Source organism: Ursus americanus, chromosome 13 (assembly GCF_024610735.1).
Source record: "Ursus americanus isolate L20-20 chromosome 13, mUrsAme1.1.p, whole genome shotgun sequence".
NCBI lineage: Eukaryota > Metazoa > Chordata > Mammalia > Carnivora > Ursidae > Ursus > Ursus americanus.
In genome coordinates, this window is record NC_142139.1 from 67,027,820 (window position 1) to 67,046,149 (window position 18,330).

The window sequence follows — 18,330 nt, forward strand, 5'->3', positions numbered from 1 at the left end:
CGGAAGCTCTCTGCGCATGTGTAAATTTTGAGGTCCTTTGGTGAACAACCCTCAACTCCTGTAGTATCTCCTAGTTTCTTTTTACTGTGGGTTGAAGACTTGATTTGTTTTTTTACTGCTATTTTAAATGGGCTTTCAGGAAGAGGCAGAGATAAGTATGTGTGTTCAATTTGCCGTGATTAATCAAAAGTTCAGAGATGGTATTTCAAATCAGTAAGGTAAGTTTGGATTATTTAATAAGTGGAGAGTAGATCTTAAATATTCTCACCACACATACACAAAAACAGCTAACCTTATTGTGGTAATTACTTCACAATATATAAATATATCAAATCATCATGTTGTACACCTTAAACTTACACATTCCTGTTTGTCAATGATATCTAAATAAAGCTGAGGGATAAGTATGAAATTTCTGAGTGATAAAATAAAGTAAAATACAATAACAAAATATTAGACTAATCTCTCTAATCTACATGATAGATGCAGGATTAATGTCCTTTTAGCACAAAATACTTCTATGAATATGAGAAAAAATAACCTAATTTTAAAATTGTCAAAAGACATGAAAGAGTACTTCACAAAAAGGAAATACAAATGATAAATAAAATTATTACAAATCTTCAACTTCTTTGTAACTAATAAATTCTAATTAAAACTATATTCTTTTGTCTTATGGGCTGGCTACTTTTTTTTTTCTTTAAAAACTATACCCAATAACTGAGGTTCAGGCAACTGGGTATTCTCATGCAAATGTAAATTTGGTTCCAGTTTCTTTAGGGCAATTTAGCAATCTGTATATAAATGACAATTTAGCAAAACTGTATATTAAACCTTAAATGCATAACATACCCTATAACCTGCAATTCAATTTCCAGGAATTTTTCCTAAGGAAATTATTAAGAATGTTTATAAAGATTTTTTATAAGAATATTAATCACAATATTTTTATAATAGTAAAAATAGAAAAACCTGAACAACTGTCAGTTGATAAAATAAAATACAGTGTTTAGTCTTTTTTTAAAAATATTTTTTTATTATATTATGTTAGTCAGTGTTTAGTCTTTTAAGCATAATGTTATAGTTGTTTATTTTTTCCCATGAAAAAAACATCAGTTATATGTTGCAAATAAAACCAACAGAATTATAAAATTTTACATACAACATGAACTTATTGTTTGGGGAATAAGAGTGTGTGTAAATAGGCACATAGCAGAAATAGCCTGGAAAGAAACACACACAAGAATTCTCAGGGATTATCTCTGAGTGTTGAGATTATGGAGGTTTTATTTTTCTTTGTGTAACTTATCACTGTTTTGTATTTTCTAAGATGAATATATATAATTTTTTAATTAGTAGGAAAAGAAAGGATTTTTTTATTTAAAAAAATAAATTCCATCCTGAAAAGGAAGAGAAATATAAAATATTTAGGAATAAACTTAAGAAGAAATGTAAAGAATCTACACAAACAAACTTTAAAGGGGCAGGTACATTAAAAAGAGGCCTTTTGTAAGACTTTCATGGGGAAAAGTCATGTGTGTGGAAAGCCACACATTTTCAAAGAATTCATTAAAACACTATCTTTTGGATATTCACATTGAAATAGTTTTTATTTTTTTTTAATAAAAATACCTAGGATTAGTAAGCATATAGGGGAAAAATGGAATTTTCAAACTCTATTAGTGAAATTATATTTTTATACTGTCTTTTTAGAGGACAATTTTATAATACTTAATAAAAGCCTTAACCTTTGAATCAATAACCTCCCCCCACTGGAGTTTGCTTTAAGAATATCATTGAAGATATGTGTAAATATTTAGTTATTAAATTAATAATTTTATGGTAAGTGAAGTAAATAATCTATGCTGGATTCATTAACTCCACTGATTACATGGATTATGTTATGCCCAGACTGTAATATACTGAGAAATTTGAAGAGGTTTTGGAGAAGTTATGTAATCTGTCAGGGTCCAATCAGGAAGATGGAAGCCAAGCAAAATATTCACATGGACATAATTTATTCTAGGAAATTGGTTACATAGTATGGGAAAATAATAAAATAAAAGGGAATGTTAAGATTACCCAGAGCTCAGTCTTTCCTTACAAGATTTCAGACTGTCCTTAATAACTGAAGGAAGCACAGCATCCCCACAACAACTGAGGTGTTAGATTAAAATGGTGACTAGATAGCAATACCAGCAATGAGGTGATTTCACTCATCTCAGTAATCACTCCTGCACAGGAATAAGTATAAGGTATGACAGAGCAGACCCTGAAAATTCAAGACCCCAATTGGCATCTTTAGAATCAGTGAACAGAAAGAAAGTCAAAGTTGTTTCTAAAGGTCCTGGAACTGAGGGTGGGTATGTCCAGGCTGCAACTGGTAGAGGAATGCTCCACTGCTCCACTAGGAATACTTGCTAGGCCTTTTTTTTTTTTTAAGTAGGCTCTACACTAGTGTAGCCCAATGAGGGGTTTGAACTCACAACCCTGAGATCAAGACCCTGAGATCAAGGCCTGAGCTAAGATCAAGAGTCAGAGACTTAACTGACTGAGCCACCCAGACACCTCTCTAGGTCCTTATTGAAGTCAGTTTTATGGCTTATTATTTGGGCAGGATGTTATGCTTTGCTTTCTGTAGGTATTACATATGGATATTTTCATTGTTGCCTTGTTAATTTGGTTATTCTCCACTGGTAAATGAATTCATATTTAATTCTAGCTGTCTAATCTCATATTGTTTGCACCATGAGTGAAGGTCAGCTGTTGGAACCTCATGGAGGAGTATGGTTAAAGAACAAGCAGGATCAAAGGAATCTCTCTGTTTGGAACTGTGAAATATATAGCCCATATTTGCTGACATGCTGCAATTCATGAGGTAATCGTTGCTCCACTATGGGAGGTTAAGAATTGCTCCCATCGGGGCGCCTGGGTGGCACAGCGGTTAAGCGTCTGCCTTCGGCTCAGGGCGTGATCCCGGCGATCTGGGATCGAGCCCCACATCAGTCTCTTCTGCTATGAGCCTGCTTCTTCCTCTCCCACTCCCCCTGCTTGTGTTCCCTCTCTTGCTGGCTGTCTCTATCTCTGTCAAATAAATAAAAAAAAATCTTAAAAAAAAAAAAAAGAATTGCTCCCATCTATGGCAGCATCTTTAGAGAGGTGTTAGAATATTAAGAAGTTAATACATAAAGGTCAGAAGAAACTCTCCTCATTGACTTAAATAATAACATGTGGAAAAAGGTAGTTCTGATAGAGGCAATCAACAGCTTTGAGCTTAAAATAAAGTTAAATTGGTAAGTGTAATTCTTCAATAGGAAAGTCTTAGGTAAATGAGTTAAGCTGTCAGGAATCCAAATTCAGCAATTTGATGAGTTGGTCCAGCCAGTTACTATGTAGCCAAACAAAGTCTCCATGGTCAATACTAGGGAATTCATAACACTAATTATGGAGCAGGGAGGGGGTAGGGATAGAACTACTCAGCTGCCACTATGCTCTGCTTTTCTCCATCAAGGGGGAAATGGATTGGGAAATATTCACAAAATAAAGACCAAGAGAGAAGAAAACTAACCAAGTCCATTTCCTCTACATTTTGCAGGATTTTTGTAGAAATGATTTTCAATGTATATCAGAGGAAAAACTAACTCTGGAATCTTAGAAGGAAGGAAGGAAGGAAGGAAGGAAGGGAGGGAGGGAGGGAGGAAGGAAGGAAGGAAGGAAGGAAGGAAGGAAGGAAAGAAGGAAAGAAGGAAGGAAGGAGAAGGAAAACATTAATTGATTTACTAGATGCCAGAAACTGTTATCAGATAATTTCACATAGGTTAACTCATATTTAAATTTCACAAAAACCTGAAGAGTTAGATTTTGTCCTTTCCATTTTCAAGATGAAAAATAATATATATTGTTATGCTTAAAGTGAAGTAGCTATAAGGTGGCAGAGCTGGGGTTTAACCTGGGTCTAAGTCTATTCTATCTATCTATAGTATAGAGTTGTAAATCCAAACCCATAGCTGTGGACTAGCATGGGAAGGAGAGTGAAGCAGCACAAAGGACATAAAATCTGACATGAGACTTGAAGAACGTTAGATATGATTAGGCTACAAAAAGAAAGGAATTCATCAAAAGTGTTGCTTCAAGAGGACTGTAGAGCTTTAGATAATTTCACTGGAAATGAAGAAAACTTCAAAATTAATGACCTACGTGTCTATCTTACATGAATGAACAATAGAATAAACTCAAAGAGAGTAGAAAGAAAGTCATAATTAAAATAAGAGTAGAAACAAGTTAAATAGACAACAACAACAGAAAAACAAGGATAGTCAAGAAAGCCATGAGAGACTATGGACTCTGGAAACAAACTGAGGGCTTCAGAGGGGAGGGGGTGGGGAAATGGGATAGGCTGGTGATGGGTATTAAGGAGCACACGTATTGCATGGTGCACTGGCTGTTATATGCAAGTAATGAATCATGGAACTTTACATCCAAAACTAGGGATGTACTGTATGGTGACTAACATAATATAATAAAAAAAATATTATTATAAAAAAAAGAAAGCCAAAATCTTATCCTTTGAAATTCAAAACACTGGACAAATCTTTAGCAAAACTTTTCAAGAGAATAAGGAACAGAATACAAATAAATAACTGCATCAATTGGACAATCTTACATAACCACATATAGTAAGAAAACTATGACTATGTGCTGACAGTTTGAAATCTACATAAAATCGACAAATACATGGAAAAACCTAATTTATCAGAATTGACTCAAGAAAAATTAAAAAGCTTGAATATTCTGTATTTGTTAAAGAAATGTAAATGATGGTTTAAAATTCCCCCCATAGGGGCATCTCGGTGGCTCAGTCAGTTAAACTTTCAACTCTTGGTTTCAGCTCAGGTCATGTTCTCAGGGTGTGAGATCAAGCTCTGCACTGGGCTCTGTGCTGCTGAAGATTCTCTCCCTCTCCTTCTTCCCCTCCTTGCTTGTACTCTCTCTAAAAAAAAAAAAAAAAAAAAAAAAGAAAGAAAGAAAGAAAGAAAAGAAAAATCCCCACCCTAAAAGCAGTATACCCAAGTGATTTTATAGGTAAGTTCTACAAAACTTTCAAGAAATTGATCATTCCAGTTGCACACAAGCTCATTCCAGCAGTAACAGGGTAACAAAGGAAAACATTGCCCATATTATTGTATGAGGACAGCACAACCCTTATTCCAAAACTAGATTAATATATTCTGTGAAAGGAATATTACTGGCTTATTTCACTCATGAATACAGGTGCAAAAATCCTAAGCAAGATATTTGCAAATTAGTTCAGCAGTGTATATAAAGGATTATACATCGTAACCAAGTAGAATTTATCCCACTAAAGCAGGAGGTTTTAATAACAGAAAATCCTTAAATGTAATTCACTACATTAGCAAATTAAAAAAAGAAAAATCATATAATTGTACAATATATGCTGAAAAAGTATTTGTTGAAATTCAATATTAATACATAATAAAAACTCTTAGTAAATTAGAAATAGAAGGGAACTTCTTTAAGCTGATAAGGAGAGCTATTTTTTTGTAATGTCCTAAAGCAAACATTATCCTCAATTTGGAAATGCTAGGATTATTTTCTTTAAAAACAACAGCAATATGATCTCACTTCTAACAATATTAAATAGGTAATCTTAGCCAATGTAATAAGACTCAAAAGACCAATTAGAGTTATAAGGATTGGAAAGGAGAAAATAAAATTGTCACTATTTACAGATTATGTGATCATTTATGAGGAAAATCGGAAATAATTTACTGAAAATTCATTTAAAGTAACAGAAGAGGTTAAAACTAGCTGGTAAATATGTATGTTTGTGTGCGTTTATATATATTTGCATATATATTCAAAAATTAGTTGCATTTCTAGACAACAGTGGCAGACAACTAGAAAAAATAAAGACAAGGTAGTATTTATACTAGTCTCAGAGAATATCAAGAATCAAGGAATAACACTAACAAAATATATGAAAGATGAGAGATGTTATAGGAAGCTTAAATAAATGGAGAGACAGAACATGTTCTTAGCAAGATTTACCATAAAAATGATTGTTCCCAAATTGAAGGATAGATTCAAGGCAATTCCAATTAAGATGCCAACAGTGTTTGTTTGCTTTTAGAATTTGTTAATTTCATGCAATGTATAATGAAAAGTAGAAAGCCACAAATAGCCAGGACACTTCTATAAATAAGAAGTACATAGAGAGGGCACATGCCCTAAGTAGATACCAGGAATTATTACAAAACTATAATAATTAAAACAGTACATATTGATACACAGATAGACAAATTGATTAATGGAATACATTAGAAAGATGATAACTAGACCCATGAATATATGGAACTTTGGATTAGGACAAAAGTGGAATATCTGATCAGTGAAGAAAACTAAGGATTGTTCAATAAATGGAGCTAGAAACAAAGAGTTATCAACATGGAAAAAGATACAAATAAATTCTACCTCACTTCATGGCCAAATATTAATCCAGATGAGCCAAGGACGTAAATGCAATAACAAAACTTTAAAACTCTTAGGAAAAAAATAAAGGAAATACCTTAAATCTCGAGGAGAAAAAATATTTTTAGACAAGATATCAAAAAGAGACTATAAAGGAAAAGACTGATATATTTAACTATATTAAAATTAAGAACTTTTTGTTCACCTAAAAATGTCATAGCTAGTGTGAAATGACAAGTTGAAAACTTGGAGAAGATATTACTATGCACACAACTGATAAAGGATTTGTATCAACATCATATAGAGAACTCCTATAAAGCACAAACAATTCAACATAAAAATGGGCAAAAGACACGAACAGGCATTTGAGAATAGGAAGGCCATGTGACCATTAAACACTTGAAGATATGTCCAACACCATTAGCAGACTAGGAAATGTGAATCAAGGCCACAATGAGATACCATTTTACACATATTTAATTATTTAAAAATGACAATACCAAGTGCTAAAAAGGATGTGAATCCATAGGATCGCTTTTACATTGTTATGGGAGTAAAATGGCAAAAAGTTTGCCACTGTTTGTTGAAGTCAAACATTCATGTTTATGACCAATGACTCTACTCTTTGCTATATACCCAAGAGAACTCTTGCACATTTTCAACAGGAAATATGCATTAGAATGTTCATAGGAACACTGTTCCCAATAGCAAAAGCCTGAAGTAATCCAAAAACCCATCAACAGAAGCATAAATGAAAGAGCTGCGATATATTCACACAGTGAATAGAATATTACGTATCAGAAAAACGAACTACTGCAACATGTAACAATATCATGATAAATTTTAAATGTCTTCTAACATAACGTTTAACATATTTTATGGTTAAAAAACCAACAAAATTTACACACACATACATATATTTAAACACACAAAAAATTTTATGAATATATAAAAAGGAAATCCATAAAATACACAAAAAGAAAAGCAAAGGCATAAATCAACATAGGAATCATAATGATGGTAATGTCAGCTGGGAGAAGACAGCAAAATGGTATGTAGGGGGGGAACACATGTTATATGTAGGTTATTTTTAAGGTCCTGGCTTTAATTTCAAGTTATGATATATGGATATTTATTACAGAATTGAAACAAACAAAAAACAAATAAATAAATATTGGGCCATGCTTACATCAATGATGAGAATGTGTCTGAATCAAAGATGATAACTAATCCATTTAATCATACTTAGGGAAGAATAAGGAGCACTTGAGAGGTCTCTGGAGAAGTTCTATCCATAGAACTCTCTGAGATAGAAATATTCCATATCTGCATTATCCAATGCAGTAGCCACTAGCCTACACTGAGTACTCGCAATGTGGCTAGTACAACTGAGGAACTAAATTTTCAGTTGTATTAATCTGAATTAATTTATATTTAAATTTAAACAGCCATACAGTACAAACAACTTTCAGTGGTGGGAGAAAATTAGTATTGTTCAGGGATCAATTAACAAATTGACCTGGCTTAAGTAAATGGTTCTTAGAAGAAAGTAGCCAAAAATAAAGTTGACCAAAGACATAAGTTACTTACCTTGTGAAAAATCCAGTTCATCATCTCCAAAGAGTGGAATATGTACTTTTCTTTCCTCTTCTTGTCTTTCCACTTAGAGTAGTGCAAGAAGCCTATTTAATAATGCAAAATTCAACAACCACTTACTATATGCATTCATTCATTCCTCATTTAATTTTTCTTTCTCCCTTCCTAAGCTCCCTGTTTTAGTAAACAAACAAGACTTCTTGAAAACAAAGAAGACATAAGCCGGTTATTATCTGAGTAAAGTCTAAGTCTGCATGTTTAAATGTATTTACCTCCTTCTTGTTAATGGCATCATTCAATCACAGTTTAGTAGCTTCCAAGTGAGAGGATTAGAAGTGTCAGGGGAATTGCTCACTCAAACCAGGAAATGTGGGGTTTTTAGTTCAAACAGTATCTGAAGGAAGCTGGTAAGCAACAGCTGAGAAGATGAAAGATCAGACCAACGCCTCCCTTTGAAGTAAAGACTACTCAGACTGTGAGTATAACAATGTTCATTACTGCCAGAACTCCAAGTGGCTGTTTGACGCATGCTTTAGAATGTATCATAAAATCTATAAAAATATCAACAAGATGCTTTCAAGTGACACAAAACAGCTAGAGTGCCCTATTTACAGGGACACTGCTGTTTAAAGGCAATTTGCTGGATTGCTTTCCATCTGGGACTAACGCAAGTGCCTTCCAATCTCTCTCCCTCCCCCCAACAACCAACACCCCTTCCTTTCTTTCTCCCTCCTCCCATCCCCAGCTAGAAACTAGATTTTAAATGTTTCATTTCTGCTTCCTTTGAGGGCCAGGAGGAGAAAATGAAGCTTTTCTTGGCTTGCTTCTCAACTCTCCTAAGAGATTCAGAGACAAAAAGATTGCTTTGGGAAAATAATAATGCCAAATGAGCATTAAAATAATAAATGGGTTTTCTGGAAATTAGGTTCTCAGAGGTCATGCAATTAAAAGTTAGGAGGAAAACACACCTCAGGCTTGATTGGAGGAGACAAGTGAGAGCCGGGGCAAATACTTCCACCATACTTCAAGTTCCATTCAAGGTTTGAAGAAAGGGAGCTTGTTGATTAATCTATTTGCATACTTCCAGGACTTGATAACAAGCCAAAGTGTAGTATAATTTCATAGGCACTGATTATTAATAATAATGAGGGCCGTGATTAGGGCCCTGAATATGGAGGGGTCACAGCAGGGCACAAGGCAAACATGAGTCAGCAGCACAATATTATTTGAAAAATAACAAAAAAAAGGCCCTGAACTGCCTGAGGAGATGTGTGGATGCCTTTCATTACATGAATGTTGATATATTAGACTGTGTTGCGGTACAGTTAAAAATCAAGGAACGGGGTGGAGGAGTTAAGATGGCAGAGAAGTAGGGGACCCCTTTTTCAGCCAGTCCCCTGAGTTGAGTTGGATAGGTACCAGACCAGCCTGAACATCCACGGAATCAGCCTGAGACGCAGGAAGATACATCTGGATCTCTACAAATGAACATCTCCAGTGCTGAGTATTGAGGTACGAAGTGGGGAGCCATGAAACTGTGCACAGATATCAGAAGATAAACAGAAGGGGGAGGGAGCCGCCGCATTCGGGCACTGGGAAGTGGTAGCCACCTGCACGGGGGAGTGGGCGGACTCGCGGACCAGCACCCGTGAGAGAGCAGACTGAGACCATGAGCCGGGGAGCGCATGTGACCAGACTGAAATGGATCTCTGCTGCGCTCACTGGATCCAGACTGAGACCAGGAGATCCGGGAGCGTGCGGGGGCGGCTGGTGGCTGGTGGTGTTAGAAACACAAAGGACAGAGAGAGGGCCGGCCCTGGAAGTGAGGGCTGGGACGCCGGATGTGGGGCGCACACGCCGGGACGCTGCAGTGTTGAGCAGCACCAACAGAAACAGAGTTAAAGTGGCCAGAACATCAGTGGAGAACAGTCCGCGATCCCTCTGTTCTGAGACAGAGGCTGAGATTTGGCCACTGCTGCTCTGACTCTCAGAAGAGGCACAGCAAACCGCCAGGCAAAACCGCCAGAGAACAAAAGCCTGGAAATACCGGCTCACAGTGTGCCCATCCCCATCCCCCCTCGCAGGGGACATGGAGACTCTACCCAAACAGGGTTGCCTGAGTATCGGCGCTGCAGGCCCCTCCCCCAGAAGGCAGGATGAAAAATCAAGAAGCCCACATCCCTAAGATCCCTATAAAACAAGGGCGCGCGGCCTGGGTCCTGGTCAATAATTTGGGCTCTGGACAACCCCGCAACCTCTCCTCATCAGAATGACGAGAAGGAGAAATCCCCCCCAGTAAAGAAAAGACAATGAGTCTGTGGCCTCTGCCACAGAACTAATGGATATGGATATAACCAAATTATCAAAAATGGAATTCAGAGTAACAATGGTCAAGATGATGTGTAGACTTGAAAAAAGTATTAGCAAAAATGTAAATGAGAACATAGAACCTCTAAGGGTGGAAATGAGAGCTAATCTGGCAGAAATTAAAAATTCTATGAGCCAAATGTGGTCAAAACTAGAGGCTCTGACGGCCAGAATGAATGAGGCAGAAGAACGTATCAGTGAATTGGAGGATGGGTTAGTAGAAGAAAAAGCTAAAAGAGAATCTGGACTCAAAAAAATCCACGCTCAGGAATGTAGGTTACAGGAGATTACTGACTCAATGAAACGTTCCAATGTCAGAATCATTGGCATGCCCGAGGGGGTGGAGAAAAACAGAGGTCTAGAAGAAATATTTGAACAAATTGTAGCTGAAAACTTCCCTAATCTAGCAAGGGAAACAAACATTTGTGTCCAAGAGGCAGAGAGGACCCCTCCCAAGCTCAACCATGACAAACCTACGCCACGTCATGTCATAGTGCAATTCGCAAATATTAGATCCAAGGATACAGTATTGAAAGCAGCCAGGGCAAAGAAATTTCTCACGTACCAAGGCAAAGGTATCAGAATTATGTCAGACATGTCTACACAAACCTGGAATGAGAGAAAGGGTTGGGGGGGGGCATTTTTAAAGCTCTTTCAGAGAAAAACATGCAGCCAAGGATCCTTTATCCGGCAAAGCTGTCATTCAGAATTGATGGAGAAATAAAGACCTTCCAGAATCGCCAGTCATTGACCAATTTTGTAACCATGAAACCAGCCCTACAGGAGATATTAAGGGGGTTTCTATAAAAGTAAAAAGGCCCCAAGAGTGATACAGAACAGAAAGTCACAATCTATAGAAGCAAAGACTTTACTGGCAACATGGCATCATTAAAATCATATCTCTCAATAATCAGTCTCAATGTAAATGGCCTAAATGCTCCCATAAAATTCCACAGGGTTGCAGATTGGATATAAAGACATGATCCATCCATTTGCTCTCTACAAGAGACTCATTTTGAACCTAAAGATACATTCAGACTGAAAGTAAAGGGATGGAATACCATCTTTCATGCCAATGGACCTCAAAAGAAAGCTGGGGTAGCAATTCTCATATCAGACAGATTGGATTTTAAACTAAAGACTATAGTTAGAGACACAGAAGGGCACTATATTATTCTTAAAGGATGTATCCAACAAGTGGATATGACAATTATAAATATATATGCCCCAACAGGGGAGCAGCAAGATACACAAGCCAACTCTTAACCACAATAAAGAGACATATAGATAAAAATACACTAATAGTAGGAGACCTCAACACTCCACTATCAGCAATAGACAGATCACCTAAGCAAGAAATCAGCAAAGAAACAAGAGCTTTGAATGCCATACTTGATGAGTTGGACCTCATAGATATATATAGAACACTAGACCCCAGAACCAAAGAATACTCATTCTATTCTAATGCCCATGGAACATTCTCAAGAATAGACCATGTTCTGGGTCACAAAACAGGTCTCAACTGGTACCAAAAGACTGAAATTATTCCCTGCATATTCTCAGACCACAACGCTCTGAAATTGGAACTCAACCACAAGGAAAAATTTGGAAGAAACTCAAACACTTGGAGACTAAGAACCATCCTGCTCAGGAATGACTCAATAAACCAGGAAATCAAAAATCAATTTAAACAATTTATGGCGACCAACAAGAATGAAAACACAATGGTCCAAAACCTATGGGATACTGCAAAGGCAGTCCTAAGGGGGAAATACACAGCCATCCAAGCCTCACTCAAAAGAACAGAAAAATCTAAAATGCGGTTTTTATATTCTCACCTCAAGAAGCTGGAACAGCAACAGAGGGACAGGCCTAATCCACGCACAAGGAAGCAGTTGACCAAGATTAGAGCAGAAATCAATGAATTAGAAACCAGGAGTACAGTAGAGCAGATCAACAGAACTAGAAGCTGGTTCTTTGAGAGAATAAAATTGACAAACCACTGGCAAGACTTATCCAAAAGAATAGAGAAAGGACACAAATTAATAAAATTATGAATGAAAAAGGAGAGGTCACAAACACCACCAATGAAATTGGAAGGATTATTAGAAACTTTTATCAACAGCTATATGCCAATAAATTAAGCAATCTGGGAGAGATGGAGGCCTTCCTGGAAACCTATAAACTACCAAGACTGAAACAGGAAGAAATTGATTTTTTAAACAGGCCAATTAATTATGAAGAGATTGAGTCAGTGATAAACAACCTTCCAAATAACAAAACTCCAGGCCCGGATGGTTTTCCTGGGGAATTTTATGAAACATTCAAAGAAGAAATAATACCTATTCTCCTAAAGCTATTTCAAAAAATAGAAACAGAAGGAAAGCTACCAAACTCATTCTATGAGGCCAATATTACCTTGATCCCCAAACCAGGCAAAGACCCCATCAAAAAGGAGAATTACAGACCGATTTCCCTAATGAATATGGATGCCAAAATCCTCAACAAGATCCTGGCTAATAGAATCCAATAGTACATTAAAAGGATTATCCATCATGACCAAGTGGGATTCATCCCTGGGATGCAAGCGTGGTTCAACATTTGCAAATCAATCAGCGTGATACATCATATCAACAAGAAAAGACTCAGGAACCATATGATCCTCTCAATTGTTGCAGAAAAAGCATTTGACAAAATACAGCATCCTTTCCTGATTAAAACCCTTCAGAGTGTAGGGATAGAGGGTACATTCCTCAATCTCATAAAAACCATTTATGAAAAGCCTACAGCAAATATCATTCTCAATGGGGAAAAGCTGGAAGCCTTTCCCTTAAGACCAGGAACACGACAAGGATGCCCACTCTCACCACTATTATTCAACATAGTACTAGAAGTCCTTGCAACAGCAATCAGACAACAAAAAGGGATAAAAGGTATCCAAATCGGCAAAGAAGAAGTCAAACTGTCTCTCTTCGCAGATGACATGATACTCTATATGGAAAACCCAAAAGAATCCATGCCCAAACTATTATAAGTTATAGAGCAATTCAGTAATGTGGCGGGATACAAAATCAATGCTCAGGATCAGTTGCATTTCTATACACGAATAATGAGACTGAAGAAAGAGAAATTAGGGAATCCATCCCATTTACAATAGCACCAAAAACCATACGTTACCTTGGAATTAACTTAACCAGAGATGTAAAGGGTCTATATTCGAGAAACTATAAATCACTCTTGAAAGACATTGAAGAAGACACAAAAAGATGGAAAAATAGTCCATGCTCATGGATCGGAAGAATTAACATAGTTAAAATGTCCATGCTACCCAGAGCAATCTACACTTTCGATGCCATCCCGATCAAAATACCGAGGACATTTTTCAAAGAAATGGAGCAAATAGTCCTTAAATTTGTATGGAACCAGAAAAGGCCCTGAATTGCCAAGGAACTGTTGAAAAGGAAAAACAAAGCTGGGGGCATCACAATGCCATATTTCGAGCTGTACTACAGAGCCGTGATCACAAAGACAGCATGGTCCTGGCACAAAAACAGACACATAGACCAATGGAACAGAATAGAGAACCCAGAAATGTAACCTCGGCTCTTTGGGCAACTAATCTTTGATAAAGCAGGAAAAAACATCCGGTGGAAAAAGACAGTCTCTTCAATAAATGGTGCTGGGAAAATTGGACAGCTACATGCAAAATAACGAAACTTGACCACTCTCTCACACCATACACAAAAATAAACTCCAAATGGATGAAAGACCTCGATGTGAGACAGGAATCCATCAAAATCCTAGAGGAGAACGTAGGCAGCAACCTCTACGACATCGGCCAAAGCAACCTTTTTCATGACACATCTTCAAAGGCAAGAGAAACAAAAGAAAAAATGAACTTGTGGGATTTCATCAAGATAAAAAGCTTCTGCACAGCCAAGGAAACAGTCAAAAAAACTAAGAGGCAGACCACGGAATGGGAGAATATATTTGCAAATGATGCTACAGATAAAAGACTGGTATCCAAGATCTACAAAGAACTTCTCAAACTCAGTACGCAAGAAACAAATAAACAAATCATAAAATGGGCAGAAGATATGAACATACACTTTTCCAATGATGACATACAAATGGCTAACAGACACATGAAAAATGTTCAAAATCATTAGCCATCAGGGAAATTCAAATCAAAACCACACTAAGATACCACCTTACGCCAGTTAGAATGGCAAAAATTGACCAAGCAAGAGAGGATGTGGAGAAAAGGGGTCCCTCCTACATTGTTGGTGGGAATGCAAGTTGGTACAGCCACTCTGGAAAACAGTGTGGAGGTCCCTTAAAAAGTTAAAAATTGAGCTACCCTATGACCCAGCCATTGCACTACTGGGTATTTACCCCAAAGATACACACGTAGTGAAGAGAAGGGCCATATGCACCCCAATGTTCATAGCAGCATTGTCCACAATAGCTAAATCATGGAAGGAACCGAAATGCCCTTCAACAGATGATTGGATTAAGAAGTTGTGGTCCATATATACAATGGAATGTTACTCAGCTATCAGAAAGAATGAGTTCTCAACATTTGCTGCAACATGGACGGCACTGGAGGCGATAATGCTAAGTGAAATAAGTCAAGCAGAGAAAGACAATTATCATATGATTTCTCTCATCTATGGAACATAAGAACTAGGAAGATCGGTAGGGGAAGAAAGGGATAAAGAAAGGGGGGGTAATCAGAAGGGGGAATGAAGCATGAGAGACTATGGGCTCTGAGAAACAAACTGAGGGCTTCAGAGGGGAGGGAGGTGGGAGAATGGGATAGGCTGGTGATGGGTAGTAAGGAGGGCACATATTGCATGGTGCACTGGGTGTTATACGCAACTAATAAATCATCGAACTTTACATCAGAAACCAGGGATGTACTGTATGGTGACTAACATAATATAATAAAAAAAACATTAAAAAAAAACAAGGAACTGATTTCTCATATACTGTCCTCAGAAAAGCTTTATGGAAATTCAAGAACCTTTGGCAGCTTGTGTTTCAATTAACGTCCTTCTCTTGTGGCTAGTGGGTCTGTGGTAAAGCGGGATCTGTTGTGATTCTTCCCTTCTCCCAACACCTCCATCACACAATCCTTGACTAAAAAACTAAGAAGAACATTTTATAGAAGTTTGTTTGCCTTGCTGAAGAGGGCACAGGGGTTCAGAGGTAAAGCAACTGTGCCAAAGACCCAGAGCTAGTAAGAGGCTAGGTTTTGGGTCAGAACCTCGGTCCCTTCCACCTTTGTCCCCATCCCTAGATAGCCCACCAAAACTCCCACCTTCATTTTTTCACTGGGATAGAAAGCCAGATCTGAGCAATAGGACAGAATTACATAACATTTTGCTGCAAAATCCTGAGGATTTGACAAACCAGATCTAAAAGCACTACTCTTCATCAGACCAACAAGCCATTTTTGAAATATAGTCTTTCACAGAAAGGAGTATTTGGTGAGGAATAGAAACAGAGTGACATTCCAGGCTAATATGTTTGGATGAATTAAACTGTGATCGATGTCTTCATTTGAGGAAATACTTATCACTTATTCCCCCTCAGTCCAAAACAAGCATGAAAGGATAACGTGAGAAGCACTGCTGTGCTAACACATGTGAGTGTGTGTCTGAGTCTATACAAATGCCCAGCTGAAAACATCACCCATGCTCCAGCTGCGGGGCCTGTAATACATCTTTCTCCCAAGAGTGTGTTCTGCAACCCACACGTAACAAAGGCCTGCTTAGAGGGTCTCTAAGGTCCTTTCAGATCTCACATTCTCTGGTTCTGTAATTTGAAGTTTTCCGTCAAACCTCTTAGCTCTTTTGTTAAGCTTAAAAGATAGTCATCTGTTTCAACTTTTGATTAATTCTGAGCTTTATTAATAGAATGTTATAGCACAATTCCTTTTAAATATGTTATAAAAGCTTTGCTTTTTAATGACTCAATCAAACACTTTTTTCAAAGGAATATATCTTCAATTCTGCTTCCTGATAGCAGGCTTTCCTAAGTTACCCTTTTGATTCTATTACATGGTAGATGAAAGACAGCCACAAATCCTCCTTACTGAGGTGGGGTCTATGTACTCTCCCCTTGGATCTGAGTGGGCTCATTCCTGCTTAACCAAAGAATACAGCAAAAACAATACTAGGCTCATTTCTGGGTCTTGGCCTTAGGAATTTGGCAGCTTTCACTTCCTGTCTCTGGAGTATTCGCCCATCATGCTGTGATGGAGAAAAAACAGCCTCCCAGAGACACCTACATAAAGAGAAATTGAGGCCTCCAGCTGAGCACCCATCCAAATCCAGCACCAACTTGCCAGTCATCTTGAAAGCAGGTCCTCCAGCCCCATTTCAGCCATTCCAGGTGGCACTGAATGGAACAGAGAAGAATCTATAGACCCCTGACCAAATTGCAGATTGATGAGTGAATGAATGGTTGTGCTGAGGCAGTCTGTCATGTAGCAATAAATACTTCTAATAGTAATGATGATAATGAGGATAAGAAAGGTAACATTTCACAAGCATTTATCAGGTTCTAGGTATAGTACAAAGTACTTTACATGAGGTATATCATTTAATTGTCACAACAAAGCAAGGGAGTAGCCACTCTTATTCCCCTTTATAGAGAATGAAAACAAAGCTTCTTGTGATGTAGCCCAAGCTCATTTAGTCAGTAAGTGTAGACCCAGGTCACCAACCCAAATCTTCCTTCTTGTTCTTTTTTCTTTTTTTTTTTTAATGATTTTTTATTATATTATGTTAGTCACCATACAGTACATCCCCGGTTTCCGATGTAAGGCTCGATGATTCATTAGTTGTGTATAACACCCAGTGCACCATGCAATACGTGCCCTCCTTACTACCCATCACCGGCCTATCCCATTCCCCCAACCCCTCCCCTCTGAAGCCCTCAGTTTGTTTCTCATAGTCCATAGTCTCTCATGTTTCATTCCCCCTTCTGATTACCCCCCCTTTCTTTATCCCTTTCTTCCCCTACCGATCATCTTAGTTCTTATGTTCCATAGATGAGAGAAATCATATGATAATTGTCTTTCTCTGCTTGACTTATTTCACTTAGCATTATCGCCTCCAGTGCCGTCCATGTTGTAGCAAATGTTGAGAACTCGTTCTTTCTGATTCTTCCTTCTTGTTCTATGCTGAATTTCCCTCTGCGTCTTGATGTTCTTGATGACTCATCCTCTGTATGGCTTTGTCTACTGCTTCTCTGCAAATAATACCTACATCTGTTCTGACAATTCTGACTTCTCACCAGTTCCCACCTGATCTCTGTAGGAGCATAGGTAAATGTCTCCTTGGATCATCCACGTCTGTGCTACCTCTAAACCTTGCAGTTCTCATCTGCAATTCCTTTGTTTGCCACTACTTCCCTTCTGGGCAGTGGGGATCCCACAAGAGATGGGCTGGGTCTTATTCTTCTCAATATCTTTAGTATCTGGCACATAATTAGTTGACTCTGCATGAGGGTATTAAACTACATTATTTTCCGGTTTTCACCTCAAAGTCGTTACATCCCAAAGCAAGCCATCATCATCTCCTCTTCTGTATTCCAGCAAAGACTTCACCATTCTCATAGTCCTGCAAACTTGGAGGCATTTGACACCTACTTCTCCTTCAGGGACTGAGTCCTGTAAATTCTTCAAAACACCTCTCACCTCTCATGAATTCATTATATTCCCTCATCCTGGTTCCTATTATAGTACCTGTGGATTTTTGTAATTTTCCTAAAACTGGTATTCTTGCGTTATCTTCCAATCTATTTTGAACATTTTCCACAAATGCTAAATGAGTCTTTTTAATGCAATGTCTTTATCTCATCACCACC